Raw genomic sequence first — 16,796 nt, 5'->3', positions numbered from 1 at the left:
ACCTCAAATTTAAAAAGAGAACATTAGTGAATGTTACATTATTTGGCATCTTTGTGAATGATTTTGTTGTTTTAATTCTATAATGTGACAAAAAATTACTTAGTTTATAAAAATGAAATAAATTTATAAATATAAATAAATGTATTTCTAATAAAAACACACAACATGCATATAAGCATGTATCATATCAGGTTATTTAGAATTATAATATGAAAATACAGTAAATTATACTTAATAGAAATACATATATAGCTAGCAAACAAGCATAGTATTTCAGATTCATGGTTTTGCAAATGACATCCTTATTTTAAAAATTTCTTTAGTAATTGTTGCTATAAATAGAAATACAATTGAAATTTGCAAGTTGATTCTTATATCTAGTTACTTCACTGAATTTTTTTGTATTAAATTTATCATTTTAGTTGTAATTTTTCAGGTTTTCTATATTAACAGGTATTTTATCTGTAAATAATCCCACTTTTATCTTTTCTTTCCAATTGCCATATTTTCTCTATTTCTTTTTTATAACATAAAAAATTATGAGTACATAATAATGTACATATTTATGGCATAAATGTGATATTTTGATACAAGCATACAATGTGTAATGATCAAATCATGTAATTAGAATATGCATCACCTCAAAAAATTTATCATTTCTTTGTGTTGGGAACATCTGAAATCTACTCCCCTAGTTATTTTGAAATATACAATAAATTATTATTAAATATAGCTGCCTTCTTCTGCTACCAAACACTAGATCTTATTCTTTTTAAGTATATTTGTGTAATCGTTAACCAACCTTTCTTCATACCCCTGACACTATCCTTTCCAGCTCTGGTAGCCATCATTCTACTCTCTACCTCCATGAGATCAGTTGTATTAGTTCCCACATATGAGTAAGAACATGTGATATTTACCTTTTTGTGCCTGGCTTATTTCACTTAACATGATGTCCTCCAGTTCCAACCATGTTGTTACAAATTAAAAGGATTTTTTTTATGACTGAATAATATTCCATTATTATTCCACATGTACGTGATCTATCTGTACCACATTTTCTTAATCCATTCATCCACTGATGGATACTTAGGTTGATTCCATATCTTAGCTATTGTGGATAGTACTGCAATAAACACGGCAGAGCAGATCTATCTTTGATAACCTGATTTCCTTTCTTTTGAATACATACCCAGCAGTAGGATTGCTGGATCATATGGTAGTTCTATTTTTCACATTTTGAGGAATCTCCATACTGTTTTCCATAATGACTGTACTAATTTACTTTCCCTCCAACAGTGTATGAGTGTTCCCTTATCTCCACACCCTCATCAGCATCCATTATTGCCTTTTTGATTATAGCCATTCTAACTGGGGTAAGATGATATTTCATTGCAGTTTTTATTTGCATTTCTCTGATGATTAGTGATGTTGTGCACTTTTTCATATACCTATTAGCTATTTGTATTTCTTCCTTTGAAAAATGTGTATTCAGATATTTTGCCCATTTTTAAATCTAATTATTTAGTTTCTTGTTACTAAGTTGTTTGAGTTCATTATATATTCTGGTTATTAATCTCTTGTCAGTAGAATAGCTTAAAAATATTTTCTCTCATTATGTAGGCTGTATTTTCACTCTGTTGATTGTTTCCTTTGCTGTGCCAAAGCATTTTAGCTTGATATAATCCTATTTGTCCATTTTTGCTTTTGTTGCCTGTGCTTTTGAGGTCTTACTCAAGAATTTTCTGCCCAGACCAATGTCTAAAACATTTCTCCAATGTTTTTTTCTAGCAGTTTTATAGTTTCAGATCTTACATCTAACTCTTTAATCCACTTTAGTTTGGTTTTGTATATGGTGAGAGATAGGTGTTTAATTTCATTCTTCTGCATATGAATATGCAGTTTTCCCAGCATTATTTTTTGAAGAGACTATCTTTTTTTCCAGTGTATGTTCCTGGCACCTTTGTCAAAAGTGAGTAGTCTGTAAACACACGGATTTATTTCTGGATTCATTGGTCCATATGTCTGTTTTAATACCAGCACCATGCTGTTTTGGTTGCTATAGCTTTGTAGTATATTCAGATAATGTGATGCCTCCAGCTTTGATATTTTGCTCAGAATTCCTTTGGCTATGCTGGGTGTTTTGTGATTCCATATGAATTTGAGGATTGCTTTTGCTATTTCTGTGAAGAATGTCACTGGTATTTCAATACAGATTGCATTGAATCTGGACTAGCTAAGGTTTTGTTTTGAATGTTGAATAGAAGGCAGAGAAAGGTTATATGTATATCATATGTATCATTTCCTATTTTGGGTAAAAAGATTGCAACATTTCATCCATATTTACAAAATTTGTTTGTTTTTATTATACCTTTCTCATATTGAAGCAGTTTTATCATATTCCTGTTTTCTAATAGATTTTGTTATCAATTGTAACATTTTTATTATTTTGGCATCAGTTGGAATGATACATGTTTTCTCTGCATGATGTTTATAAAGTATACTGTTTCACTTCTCTCAAATGTTAAACCATACTGAAATAAAACCATACTGGTCATTCTGTATTGCCTGTTTAAATTTATTAATGCATAGAAGATTACACTGTGTTTTAATTTATAGCTATGTACATGAGAGGCTTTGCTCTTAAGGATATATTGGGAAGCATTCCTCTTTTTCTATAACCTAGAAGACTTTGTGTAAGGGTACTCTTTTATTTTAAAATGTAATTATTCACTAGCGATGCCATCTGAGTCTGTAGAATATTTTTGTAGGAGAGTTTATGTAGGAAAGTCAATTTCTTTAGCACATATAGAGGTTACTCAGATTTCTGTTTGTTGTATTGCAATTTGGTAATTTGCATTTTCAAGAATTTTCTATCTCATATGGATATAAAAGTATTCATAATATGGTTTCATTATCTGTTTAATATCTGTAAAAACTATAATGGTTTTCCCTTAATCTAGAAAAATATTTGTGCCTTCTCAAATTCTTTAATATCAATTTATCAATTTATTATCAATGTAATAAAATTTTATCAATTTTATTAAGTCCTTTCAATGAAGATACCTTCAGATTCATTGACCCTCTCTACTGTAATTTTGCTCTTTGTCATGATTTTTTACTATTTATTGTTTTCTTCCTACCACTTTACTTCTATTTAATTTCAGTTAATTTCATGTTTGTTTATATTCAGACAATTCAGTATCTGCAATTTTGTTGCAATATATGCATTTGAGGCAATGAGTTTTTTCCCAAGAAAATATTTTGCTCTGTTTTACTTATAATTGATGTAAAAATTGTGAACATTTACGGTGATAATATATTTGGCCCTTAGGTTATTTAGACTTTTATTACTGAATATAAAACCATCTAAAGTTCCTAAAGTTTTGATTACTGACTTCTGTGTTAGTAAACTGTAGTTAGAACATTTTCTGTGAAGCTAGAAATGTTCTTCATCTCTGTGTAAATGTAGCTAGTGTGACTCATAAACTTATGTTTAATGTTATTTACTTCTAATTAATTAATATTACGCTTGAATTGGTACATTTTAACTGTCCACTGACCAACTTTGGCTAGTGCTACTGTATTTACAGAAAACTTCTAAATTTGATATTAAAATGCATAGGCTTATGAAAATATAGTGTAGCTTAAAAATATTAGTATTTCGAATTAGTATAGAGTTTATATGTGTGTGTATACACAGGTGTGCTGGCTAATTGTCTAGTTTAAATCTCTCTATAGGGTCAGTGATGTATCTGTGTGATGAGATATGAAAGAGAAGTGATTAAATCCCTAATTTTATTATTTACTCATATATTTCTTTCAATTCTATATTAAATGTGTATTATTAGGTACATACAAATTATTTTAAAGTTACTAATGGTATAGATGATAAATATGTCACTATGAATATGCTTCATTTCTAATAACAATTTGTTTTATATTATTACAGTATATTAAAGTAGTTTTCTACCAGTTTGTGTTGCATGATATGTTTTTTCCATTTTTCATTTTCATATGTTTTATGTTTATGTTAAACGAGTATCTCATAAAGATAGCAAACCCCTATTTTTAAATACAAGCACTTTGTGACAAATCAAAATCATTCCGTATGTATCTGTTACATTTTAAAATACATTATTATTTATATATTTTAATTGTATGTATAAGTGTATACATGTTTATTAAATATCATATTATAAGGCCGGGCGCGGTGGCTCACGCTTGTAATCCCAGCACTTTGGGAGGCCGAGGTGGGCGGATCACGAGGTCAGGAGATCGAGACCACGGTGAAACCCCGTCTCTACTAAAAAAAAATTAACCGGGGCGTGGTGGCGGGCGCCTGTGGTCCCAGCTACTCGCGGAGAGGCTGAGGCAGGAGAATGGCGTGAACCGGGAGGCGGAGCTTGCGTGAGCGGTGTGCCACTGCACTCCAGCCTGGGCGACAAAGCAGGACTCCGTCTCAAAAAAAAAAAAATATATATATATATATATATATAAAATATTATATTATTTTGTTTCAATTAAACACTACCAATTTTTGAACTCTCTTTTTCTTAACTTTTATATTAAGCTCTGGAGTACCCATGCAGGTTTGGTTTATAGTTAAACCTGTGTCACAGGGGTTTGTTGAACAGGCTATTTTGTCACCCAGGTATGAATGCTAGTACCTATTAATTATTTTTCCCGATCCCTTTCTTCCCCTACCCTCTACCCTCAGGTAGGCCACAGTGTCTGTTATTTACCTCTATGTGCCCATGTGTTCTCATCATTTAGCTCCACTTATAAGTGAGAACATGCAGTATTTGGCTTTCTGTTTCTGTGTTAATTAGCTTAGAATAATGGCCTTCTGCTGCATCCATGTTGCTGCAAAGGACATAATCTTGTTTTTTTTTTTTAATGACTGCCTAGTATTTCACGGTGTATATGTACTACATTGTCTTTGTCCAGCCTATCCTTGATGGGCGTTTAGGTTGATTCCATGTCTTTGCTATTATGAAGTGTGCTGTGATGAACACGCAAGTGCATGTGTCTTTTGGGGGATATACCCAGTAGTAAGATTGGTGGATCAAATGGTAGTTCTAAGTTCGTTGAGAAATCTCTGGACTGCCTTCCTCAGTGGGTGGACTAATTTACATTCATACCAACAGTGTGTAAGCGTTCCCTTTTCTCCAAAGCCTTGCCAACATCAGTTGTCTTTGACATTTTAGTAATAGTCCTTCTGACTGGTGTTAGATGGAATCTCGTTTTGGCTTTGATTTGCATTTCTCTGATAATTATGTTTCATATTTTTTTCATATGTTTGTTGGCCACTTGTATGTCTTCTTTTGAGAATTGTCTGTTATGTCTTTTGCCTATTTTAATGGCATTATTTATGATTTGATTATTTAATTGTTTAAGTTCCTCATAGATTCTGGATATTGGACCTTTGTCAGGTGCATAGTTTGCAAATATTTTTCCCACTCTGTAGGTTGTCTGTTTACAAGAGTTTAAAGTTTCTTTTGCTGTGCAGAAGTTGAGCTTATTTTGTATATGGTATGAGGTATAGATCAAAATATTTTGTGTGTGCATATTGATAGCCAAGTGTTTAAACATTCGTTAAAAAGATTATGCTTTCTCCATTGAATGCCTTTATATCTTTCTTGAACTATTCTACATTCCATATATTTGTGGATACATTTTTGCACTTTGTAGTCTATTTGATTAATCTAGGTATCTATTTATATACTAGTTCCACATCTTGTGAAAATTGAGAGAAAGCTACAGAGATTTCTCATGGTCCTCACTCACGCATTACCTCTCCCATTATCAATATCCCCCACCAGCATGGTACATTTGTTACAATTGAAACATCATTATTACTGAAAGACCATAGTTTACGTTACGTTTCACTCAGTGTTGTACACTTTATGGGTCTGGCCAAATATATAATGATAATGACATGTCTTTATCATCATAGATCATACAGAATAATTGCATTGCCCTGAAAATCTTCTGTACTCTGCCCATTCATCCTTTCCTCCTTCAAACACATGGCAAGCACTGATCTTTGTACTGTCTCCATAGTTGTTACTTTTCCAGGATGTCATATAGTTGAACTCATACAGTATGTTACATCTGAGCCATTACATCTTAACCATATCATGTATCTCAACCATTTTTAAATGAACAGGTCAGTAGTGTTAACTATATTCACATTTTACAACAGATTTCTAGAATTTGTTCATTTTGCAGAACTGAAACTCCACACACATTGGACAACTCCCCTTTTTGCCCCTAGCAATCAGCATTCTACTTTCTGTTTCTATGAGTTTGACTACTTTAGATATCTCATATAAATAAAGCATGCAGCATTTTTTTTTTTTGTGACTGGCTGATTTAACTTAGCATAATGTCCTTAAGATTTATCCATGTTGCAGCATGTAACAAGACTTCCTTTTTTAAAATAAAATATATTATCCTTTTTAAAAATGTTTAAACAACTTTATTGAGGTATGACTGACATACAAAAAGCTGTACATATTTAATGCATACAACTTGATAAGATTAGAGATAAGTATATAACCATGAAACAACCACAATAATCTGTGTCATAAACACTGTAATCTCCAAAAGTTTCCTTCCACCCTCTTTATTTATTGTTATTTTTGTGATACAAATACTTAACATAAGATCTACCCTCTTAGCCAAATCTTTAGTATACAACATTGTTAACTACAGGTTCTGTGTGGTAAAACAGATCTCTAGACCTTGTTCATCTCGTATAACTGAAAGTTTGTACCCTTTGACTAATACTCCCCCGTTTTTCCCTCTCCCAGCCCCTGACAACCACCCTTCTACTCACTGCTTCTATGAATTTACTATTATTTTACTCAGCATAATGTCCTTCAGGTTCATCCACATTGTTGCAATAGGTTTTTCTTCTTTCTAATGGCAGAATTGTATTCCATTTTATATACATGCCACATTTTCCTTATCCACCAATTCATCAATGTGCATGTATGTTGCTTCTATGTTTTAACTGTTGCAATGAACATGCGAGTGCAGATATCTGTTCAAGATCCTGATTTCAACTCCTTTGGCTCTACAGAAGTAAGATTGTTCGTTCATATGTCAACTCAATTTTAAATTTTTTGAGGAACCTCCATAATGTTTTCCATAGTGACTGTACCATTTTACATTCTCATTAACAGTGCACAAGGGCTCAAATTTCTTCACAACCTAACCAGCAGTTGTTATTTTCTGCTTTTTTCATAGTGGCCATGCTAATGGGTATGAAGTGATATTTAACAGTGGTTTTGATGTATGTTTTTCTAATGATAGTAATGTTAAGCATCTTTTCATATGCTTATTTGACATTTGTATATCTTCTTTGGAGAAATATCTATTTGAATCCTCTGTCCATTTTTAAATAGGGTTATTTGGGTTTTTGTCATTTGATTACGTAAGTTCTTAATATATTCTAGATATTAATCCCTTACTAGATACATGATTTTGTTGTTTTTATCATTTGCTGTGCAGACATTTTTAAGTTTGATGTAATCCCATTTGCCTGTTTTTTGCTTTTGTTGCCTGTGATTTGAGTGTTATATCAAGAAAGGATTGCTAAATCCAATTTCATGAAGCTTTCCTCACTTGTTTTCTTCTACAAGTTTTATAGCTTTGGATCTTATCATTAAGTCTTCAATACATTATGAGTTAATATTTGTAGATGGTGTAATGCATATGTCTAACCAGTTTTCTCAACACTATTTCTGGAAGATACTGCCCTTTTCCCATTGAATGGTCTTGGCACTCTTATTGAAAATCACTAGTCCATATGTACCGACGTTTATTTCTGCATGTATTAAGTTGTTGTTTCTATGAGGAGCAAGTGCTGGGGTATGCTATTCCTCTATCTTGTTGATGTTGCCTCCTTCCAATCTAGAATAGTATTCAGGGCAAATGTGAGTTCTGTGGAAGGAAATGTGGACTAAATGCTCCTGGTGGTAGGGGATACCTTGACCATTCCCTGATTTTCACACTGACTCAAGTCATCTCATAATAAATCCTACCTGTTCCACAAGATTATCTCAGCATCTTTGTCTTAAAATCCTCTTCAGTCACTTGATTATGATGTTTTGAGATGAGGATTTCTACATGCTGATTCTATTAGTCATTCGTTTAGCATCTTGGATGTATACATTTTTTAAAAAGCAAATTTGAAAAGTTTTTAAGTCAGTTTTGTCTTAATATTATTTTTCTACATCTTTCTGTATTCTCTTTTTCTCTGGGATGAATAATTTCTATTAATATATCCCAAAGTTGATGAATTCTTCCTTTTGAATCTCAATTTTCTTTCTAGCCAATTTAGTGAAGTTTTCATTTCAAGTAATGTACTAATCAACTCAGAATTTGATTTCTTGGTTTTCATTTCTCTGCCAAAATTTCCTACTTGTTTTCTCATTGCCATCATATTTTCATTTAATTAATTGAACATACTTTTCTGTATAATTTAAGTACATTTATAATAGTTACTTTAAAATATATTTTCTGATAAATCTACCATCTTGTCCCAGAAAAAGTCAGATTTTATTGACTGACTGTCTTTCCTTCCAAGTATGGAAGACATTTTCCAGTTTCTACATGTTTTCTAATTTCTTATAATAGATATTTTTATAATATGGTATCATAAAAATAAATTTGGGGGGTTTATAAAAATTTTGGGGGGTAACACATAAAATTTTACTGCAGAATCTTTTTCCTTTAAAATGCATTTGCTGATGTTTTTGTTTCAAATTCTAATTTTTTATTTTTATTTTTTAGCCCCATTTCCTAGGGATTGCCTTTGTGAATTGCATAGCTTGGTTGCCAGCCAATATATTATTTTAAAGGTTTATTCAAAAACCTTAAGTTAGTAGAGGCTCCACTCTGTGCCAGTGGGGTGTGTGTGTGTGGGCGGGGGGGGGTGGAGGAAGTGTTCATAAATTTGCAATCAGTTCTCAAGTCTCCTTGGGCTTTTACTTTTTACTGGAATCACCCTGGTCTCCTCTAAACATATGCATATTTTTTTCAATAATCAAGAATAAAATCCTGTCATTTATACAACATAGATGAACCTGCTGAGCATCGTGTTAAGTGAAATAAGGCAGACACCGAAAGACAAATATCACATAATCTCACTCATATGTAGAATTAAAGCAAAAAAGAGATGATATTATAGAAGCAGACCGATCACCAGAAAAACACCAGAACAGTGGTCAACAGAGACTGGAGGAGAGCAAAAGAAGGGGAGAGGGTGAGAGCTTGGTCAATGGGTACAAAGTTATAGTTAGGTAAGAGGAATAAGTTCTGTTCTATTGCACAGTAGTGTGATGATGGTTAACAGTAAGATATTGCATATTACAAAATAGCTGGAACAGAGGCTTTTGAATGTTCTCACCACAAAAAAATGATAAATACATGAGGTAGATGGATACACTAAATACCCTGATTTGATTATTTAATATAACATATATACGTATTGAACATCAAATTGTACCCCATAAATATGTACAATTACAATGTGTCAATTTAAAAAAAATTTAAAGAATATGTAGAGGGCTAATGTCATGAGGTCTATTGCACTCTCATGTTTAGGATTTTGTTATATTTATGGCTGGCACTGTTCTTGCCCCAGAGGAGACTACACCTCAGACTGAAAAAAAAAAAAAAATAAGGTTTTCTCATTCATTTCCTGCAAAATTCAGCACTTTGAGTGGAAAAGCAGTGGTCTGTTACACTATGCCCCAACCTCTGACCACTAATCAAGTCTGTCCTTGTGGCAAAAAAACACTGCTGATTTTCCCCAAGCTGTAAAAACTGCAACTGTTACTCACTGTGCTGGGGTGTGGTGGGTGGGCAGGAGGCACGGGAGCAGCACTAGGTAAACTTACTACAAATTTGCTGCATTCTTCCTTGAATCTCTAGCAGTTTTTCCAAGAATAAATAGTTCACAAATGATTATTAGCCTTTGATCAATTTCCAGAGCCATGGAATTGTTTTGTTAATTTGTCCTCTTCATTCAGTCACAGCAATACATTTTTATGTGTTCAGTGCATAACACTCATTATCTTAGCGAATTGAAAGACTGAAAAGTAATAAGAATTAGCTTTGCTATTACAAAATTTAAATTAGTATAATAGTATTGATTTTGCATCTCATAAAATTTGTTTTCCTATACAAATTCTCAAACTCTGCTAGTAATTTTTTATGGATTGCAGTCTCCCACAAAACCAATAATCATTTGCAGGTGTGGCCAAATGGCCCAGCTTTCTGTTGCAAACACTAATCTTCTTGAGAACTTCTATATTTTATACCTAGAAGGAATAATATTAGAAAGAAAAGAGCAATATGTGAACAATTCTATAAATATTTGTTTCCATAGACAAATTATATAGAAAATATTCAGACTTAGATATATAACTATTAAATAAGTCGTCTATTCATAAAAAAATTGTTATATATTACCAGTATTAGCAATACATTTCCAATATCTTCAGAGAAGAATAAGAACTGTGCACATTTGAATTTTTACAAAGACAAACTTCTTTTGAATTTTGCTCGGAAATAAAAACATGCTTGTAAACACCAGCTTATAAACAAGCTTATAAACACTTAAGTGTTAGAGCTTACACAAACTTAATATAACGTTACTCCCACCATCTGTAAAGAACATACTTCTAGTTGCTTCAAAAGCCGTGCAATTAGGTTCTTAGAACTGTTTTTAAATCTTTACATTATTTTAAAAATACATATCCAGGTACATACTCTTTCTTTCTTTGAGACAGAGGATCGCTCTGTCACACGTGCAGTGGCACAGTCTCGGCTCACTGCGATCTCAGCCTTCCAGGCTCAAGCAACACTTTGGCCTCCACCTCCGAAGTAGCTGGGACTACAGGCACTTGCCACCATGCCTGGCTAATTTTTCATAGAGATGGGGTTTCGCCATGCTGGCTAGGCTGGTCTCAAACTCCTTACCACAAGCAATCTGTCCACCTCAGCCTCCCAAACTGCTGGGATTGCAGGCGTGAGGAATTGTAGGTGTGAGGGACTACAGGCGTGAGCCACCGTGACCTGCTATATTATTTATTTCTTAAACACCTGCAATTCATTAAAACACACCATGTATAAATTATAAATCATAATATTATCAAGAACTGTTATTTCTAAGTGCTGAATAAAATGAATATTTCCACTTATATATTCAGATGAATTAATTTCTTCTAGTCTTTGAAGGTGTTTAAAATGACAATTCAACAATTGTGGGTGGCCCTAGGACAGGGAAGTTCTAAAACTAGCAAGTTGAAATTGATGAGGATGGATCTCACGCTGTGACTGGCCAGGAGGAAAAGTTTTCATTCCAGAGTGCCAGAGCTAGATACTGGAAGGCATGGAACAGGGATCCGGACAGCTAACAAAAACTTGCTGGAGGGCAAATACCACAGGATGTCATGCAAACATGCAGCTGGTAGCCACAGCCATAGGAGCAAAAGGAGAGAAAGTATCATAAAACCAGGAAGAAAAACCCTTTCTCCTCCAGACTACACAGTGCCTTTGAGGGACAAAATTTATCATATAAGCTGGCAAGGGAGAAATTTTATGGGATCTGTTTTCATTATGGTAGAGCAGGGTGGTGAAGGATAGATTTGAAACTAAGAGGCAATAAATTGTTAATAAACACAATGTTACTATGCAGCAACCACAATGTTGCCATATAACAGCCATTTAGATATACCCCACTTCCTCAGAGAATGAAACCAACATTACATTCTAAATCGGTTCTAGTGTAGCATTGTCAGTAATTAGTTCTGCTTTCTGGTAGAGATTGGTATTTCCACTGAGAAATAGTTTTCTTTGTTAATATCACAGTTCCACGTAAAAACATCATTTGCTTCTATGGCATGTGGCCCTTAACCATTTGTGTCTGTTCTAGCTCCATGAATATCAAATTCATTATCTTCTGAGTAGGTCACATTGTCTGCTCAAAGCATGGAAATCCTGCCTTGTTAACCTCTCTCTTCCTTAAAACCCCTCAAAGGCTTCTTACTGACTACATGGTACTATCAAACAACATAGCTTAGATTATAAATCTTTCTTCTCACTCACAGCCTTTCTTGTGGTTCCAGGTTGTTCCAGGCTCTGTTTTCATCTCCAGCTCTTCATAATGCCACTGAATAAACCAAGAATACTGGACTGCATATAGCTTTTTTTATTCATTTTAATGTCTCTCTTCTATGTTTTAGAGATTTCTGTCTTTGGTATTTTGTATGTTTTAACAACATTACCTTGATTTCTAACATATTTTTTTAAATCTCCAGAAATCACCCAATCTGGGACACCTTCTCTAACACCATTTTCTCGTTATTTAATACTGGAGACCTATTAGAAAATTATCATCTATAATACTATCATTTAAAACACCCAGAGTTTGTGTCTACCATTGTGAATTACATACTAATTTAAAACCATATGCTTCTGTGTATGCCTTAAATAGAGTGTGGACAACTAGATGATAGGAACTGTGCTTTATATTTTATTGAACTTTGTTTATTCATGGCCAAACAATATGCTTGCCCCATAATAGATAAAAGCTCAATAAATAAATATAGAATTATATTATGAAAATATCAGTAATTTCCTATTTATTTACTTATTTTTGTTAAGCTTTGGTACTATTACTTCTATGTCAAATTATGAAGACAACATTATTACAGTGCGGAAAAACACCAGGGCCTCTTGGCTAAGACCTCAAGAGGAGCACTGTAAGATTTTAGTAGTGATTTTTATATTCGCCAAAATATAATGCAAGCGTTGTAGACTTTTAACCACTTGCATTTTTTATTCCTTTGCACACAAATGGAGCTACTGGGGATAAAGGAAGGAGAAATAAGTCAATTAAAATTTGAGCACCTGCTAATAGGTACATAGGAGGGAAAAAATGTGACTTGAGACACCTTGCTTCACTCAGATCTACAATTAATGAGCCATTTTCCTTTGGAAAAAAAATGCTGTCTTATCCCTAGATCTGTGTCTTTAGGCACTTGTGGTAAGTAACGCCACAAATTTAAGACATCTTCAAAATTCAAGACTTCTTTGATATTTGAAGCACTGAAGTAAACACAAAATCCATTTGAATCCAAGATGCAGAAGTCGTTAAAGGCATCGTTCCATTTATGAATGTGGAGATTATCACTATAGCAGGAAATGGAAGGTTTAATGACAAGCAAATAAGCAATCAGAGAAAAGTAACCAGGATGCTAATAAAAAATATGATGTCATCTGACCTGCAAATCATGCGTGTGACTTACTTGAGAGCAATTTTTTAAAGTTACTGTTTATTTATGGCTATTTATGCACAATTATAAAGATAATACCAGCGTGGAAAAAACCACTTTTCTGTTCCATTATACTATGTAGATTGCAATGAAACAAACAAAAAAACCGTGTGTCCTAGCATGGATTAAGTTAATATAACACAAAGATTTGCTAAAGATATTGCAGTTGAATTGCTAAATTTTAGAATTATACAAAATTTCAACTCAGATGGGGCCAAAAAAATCATTTAATCATTCCTGGCTCAGGAAGCTGTGCCAGAGAAAGTTAATTAATTGCCAAGATGATGACCTGTTTTTCCCCAAAGTATAAATTCAAGATTTATGGAATCTCTGCCTTGATTTCATACAATTACAATACACCAGTTGACATTATACGTCAGTACGTAGCCCAGTACATAATACCTAGCTGAATGCAAAATAGGTTCTGAAAATATATATATATATTTCTTAAAATATGTTTGCAGTCTTTTTTACTTTTACATTAGTCATCATTTCACTTCTGCTTCAATATGCCCATGCGTGTCCAGATGAGATTGGGTGCATCATGGTGGTGTGGCCATAGATGCCCCAGCATATCCAAAGACTCAGCTCTATTTCTTTCAATCTCTTTTATTTTCTTTATCGTCCATGTGAATTTTTAAAATTTGTCCTTTTTGACATGTCTTTTGTCAATTCAAACACATTTACCAAAAGGTCAAGATTACAAAATTTTTGCTTGGCAATAACTGCACATCTTACGCTTTCATATTTGGGCAAGTGTCCAGTAAACGCTTCTGACCACATCCAGCTTTAGTGTCACAGCTTGAAGCAAGCAATCTGCCAAGCGCTCTGTGTCTCACCACAAACTTGCACTGCGTGTTAAGTCTTTCCTGTGTACCAGAAGAGAAGGGTTTTCTGAGGCCACAGTGCAAGTTAGCTTACTGACCAAAAAGGCCAGTTGATTGTCTGCTCTTCTCAACTAATGAAAGTAATTAAATAGTTTATTGTGGTGATGGATGTTCTCAAATGACTTGAGCCCAGGCTGTTTGCAAAATATTGTAACTTTGCTTCTAACAATAGTTTTTTAAAGTTATATAAATATGTCTATATGAAGTTTGTTCAGGTACTTTTATAGTCAATTATTCTTTCTGCATAAGTTCATTTGCATTGGTTTTATTTCACTTATTAGAAAGTATTTTATCTGAAAGCTATGCTATGTCCTTGTGCAATTCCACAGAGCATAAACCAGTACTAATGCCCGGCAAATCCCCAACAAGTTTACTATCATGACTAGCAAAGTGAGTGTATGTTCAACATTGAGAAAGAAATTGGAGTTTTAACATACTATTTCTTTATCTAAGTAATTGTTTTCACTCAACATACAGGACCCATTTTAGACTTTTCTTCTTTAAGAATCCTTTCCACACTCCGTCACTTGGTTTAGGGACCTTTATATATGACAATATAACTCTCCCTGTGCTTAGCTTTATCATGGTATTTATTTCAAAAAACTTCTTTTAGGTATGTCTGGGGACTTCCCAGTTGGCTGTAATTCGCCGTTTGAACTAAATGAAATAGGTAGGATATTCAAATGTTCTTTTTTATCCTATTCCTATCCCCTTTTCTCAATTCTGTATTTAAGAGATAATCTCTATTCAGTCGAAAACTACATATATAAAAATAACTCTTCAGGAAATTGTGATTCAGGTTTTCCCCATAAAAAGCCTGCATTTACAGATTTATTCATTTCCTTTCAAAACCCAAAAATATTTGTTAAAATGTGGTTGTTAGAAAATATCAGCCTATATTTCCTCTATATAGATCTATTTTTACTATATAAAATAGTTAATAGAAAATGTTGATTAACTGAAAAGAATCTTGGTATGTCAGAAAATAATGTATTTTCTTCAACTTGTTTAATTTTGAATTTGTTTTATACTTACTCATTTTATATCACCTAAACTAAAAAGTAATTTCCAGCTGGGTGTGGTGGTTCATGTCTGTAATCTCAGCACTTTGGGAGGCCGAGGCAGGAGGATCACCTGAGGTCAGGAGTTCGAGACCAGCCTGACTAACATGGTGAAACCTCATCTCTACTAGAAATACAAAAATTAGCCAAGTGTGGTGGCACATGGCTGTAATCCCAGTTACTCTGGAGGCCGAGACAGGAGAATTGCTTGAACCCAGGAGGCGGAGGTTCCAGTGAGCCGAGATCGCCCCATTGCACTCCAGCCTGGACAACAAGAGTGAAACTCCGTTTCTTAAAAAAAAAAAAAAAAAAAAAAAAATTAATTTCCATGTGGGCAAAAACTTTCTTTTGGATTGTTTACTTTGATTCTCGAGACCTAGAAAAGTGTGTAGCAAATAGTATTCACTAAAGAAAAAAATGTTGAATAAATTTATCGTCCAACTTTAACACATCACCACATGAAAGTTCTTTTCCTTCCTTATATTTCAGAGTTTTGAGATTAATAACTTTGGTTTTTGTTAAAATTTTATAATGTGTTCATCTTATATTACTTTATATGATGTCTGATGTTGGTATTTTAAATTAATAAACATAAATAAAATATGTATTTAAATGATCTTGCTCATTGGTGTCAGTTCATATAGTTATTTTTATGTATACTGGGGTATATATTTAAGTTCCTGATTCTTCTGCATATGATGTATATATGACAGAGATGCAATTTCATGTTTTTTATATTAAAATTTAAAAATTCCCAGGACTAATTTTTTTTAACTTAAAGGCCAGTGTGATAGCAACCCAGAACTAATTGTTGAATAGAAGCTAATTTCCCACTTTATCTGCAATGTTACCTGTTTTTTTTTTTTTGCTCAAGGGTCAAAAAATTTTATTTTTCGAAGATGTCAATACAACCTACAGTTAAAAGCTACAGTAACATAAACAATGTGATACTGACACAAAGATAAACAGATGAAAGAACAGAATAGAGAGCTCAGGAATGAACCCTTCTGTATATGATCAAATGATCTTCCAAAAGGTTGCCATGAGTACAATAGAGAAAAATCATCTCTTCAAAAATGATGTTGAAAACTGAATATCAACATCGATAAAATAAAGTTGGATTATTTTCTTGAATGATACAAAAATATATTTTAAATAAAATACTTAGACATAAAAAAACTAACAAATCTTTTAGAAAAAAATACAGGAAAAAGACATGACATTGTCTTGGCACCATTTTCTTAGATACGACATTAAATGCATGAGCAACAAATACAAGAATAGAAACCATTAACTCTAGTAGATGTCAAAATTTCTGTACATCAAAAGAAAATTCGAGAATGACAACATACTTAGAAAATGGGTGAATATATTTGTAAATTACATGTGAAAAAAGTTAACATTAAAATATTTTTTAATCTATGCACATGACTTTTTCTTGTCTGGATTTTTTCCCTTCTCAATTTGTCTATCTATGCCCCACATGCCACTTT

Source organism: Hylobates moloch, unplaced genomic scaffold (genome assembly GCF_009828535.3).
Source record: "Hylobates moloch isolate HMO894 unplaced genomic scaffold, HMol_V3 SCAFFOLD_8, whole genome shotgun sequence".
In the NCBI taxonomy this organism is placed as follows: Eukaryota; Metazoa; Chordata; class Mammalia; order Primates; family Hylobatidae; genus Hylobates; species Hylobates moloch.
This window is presented reverse-complemented; position numbering follows the sequence as displayed.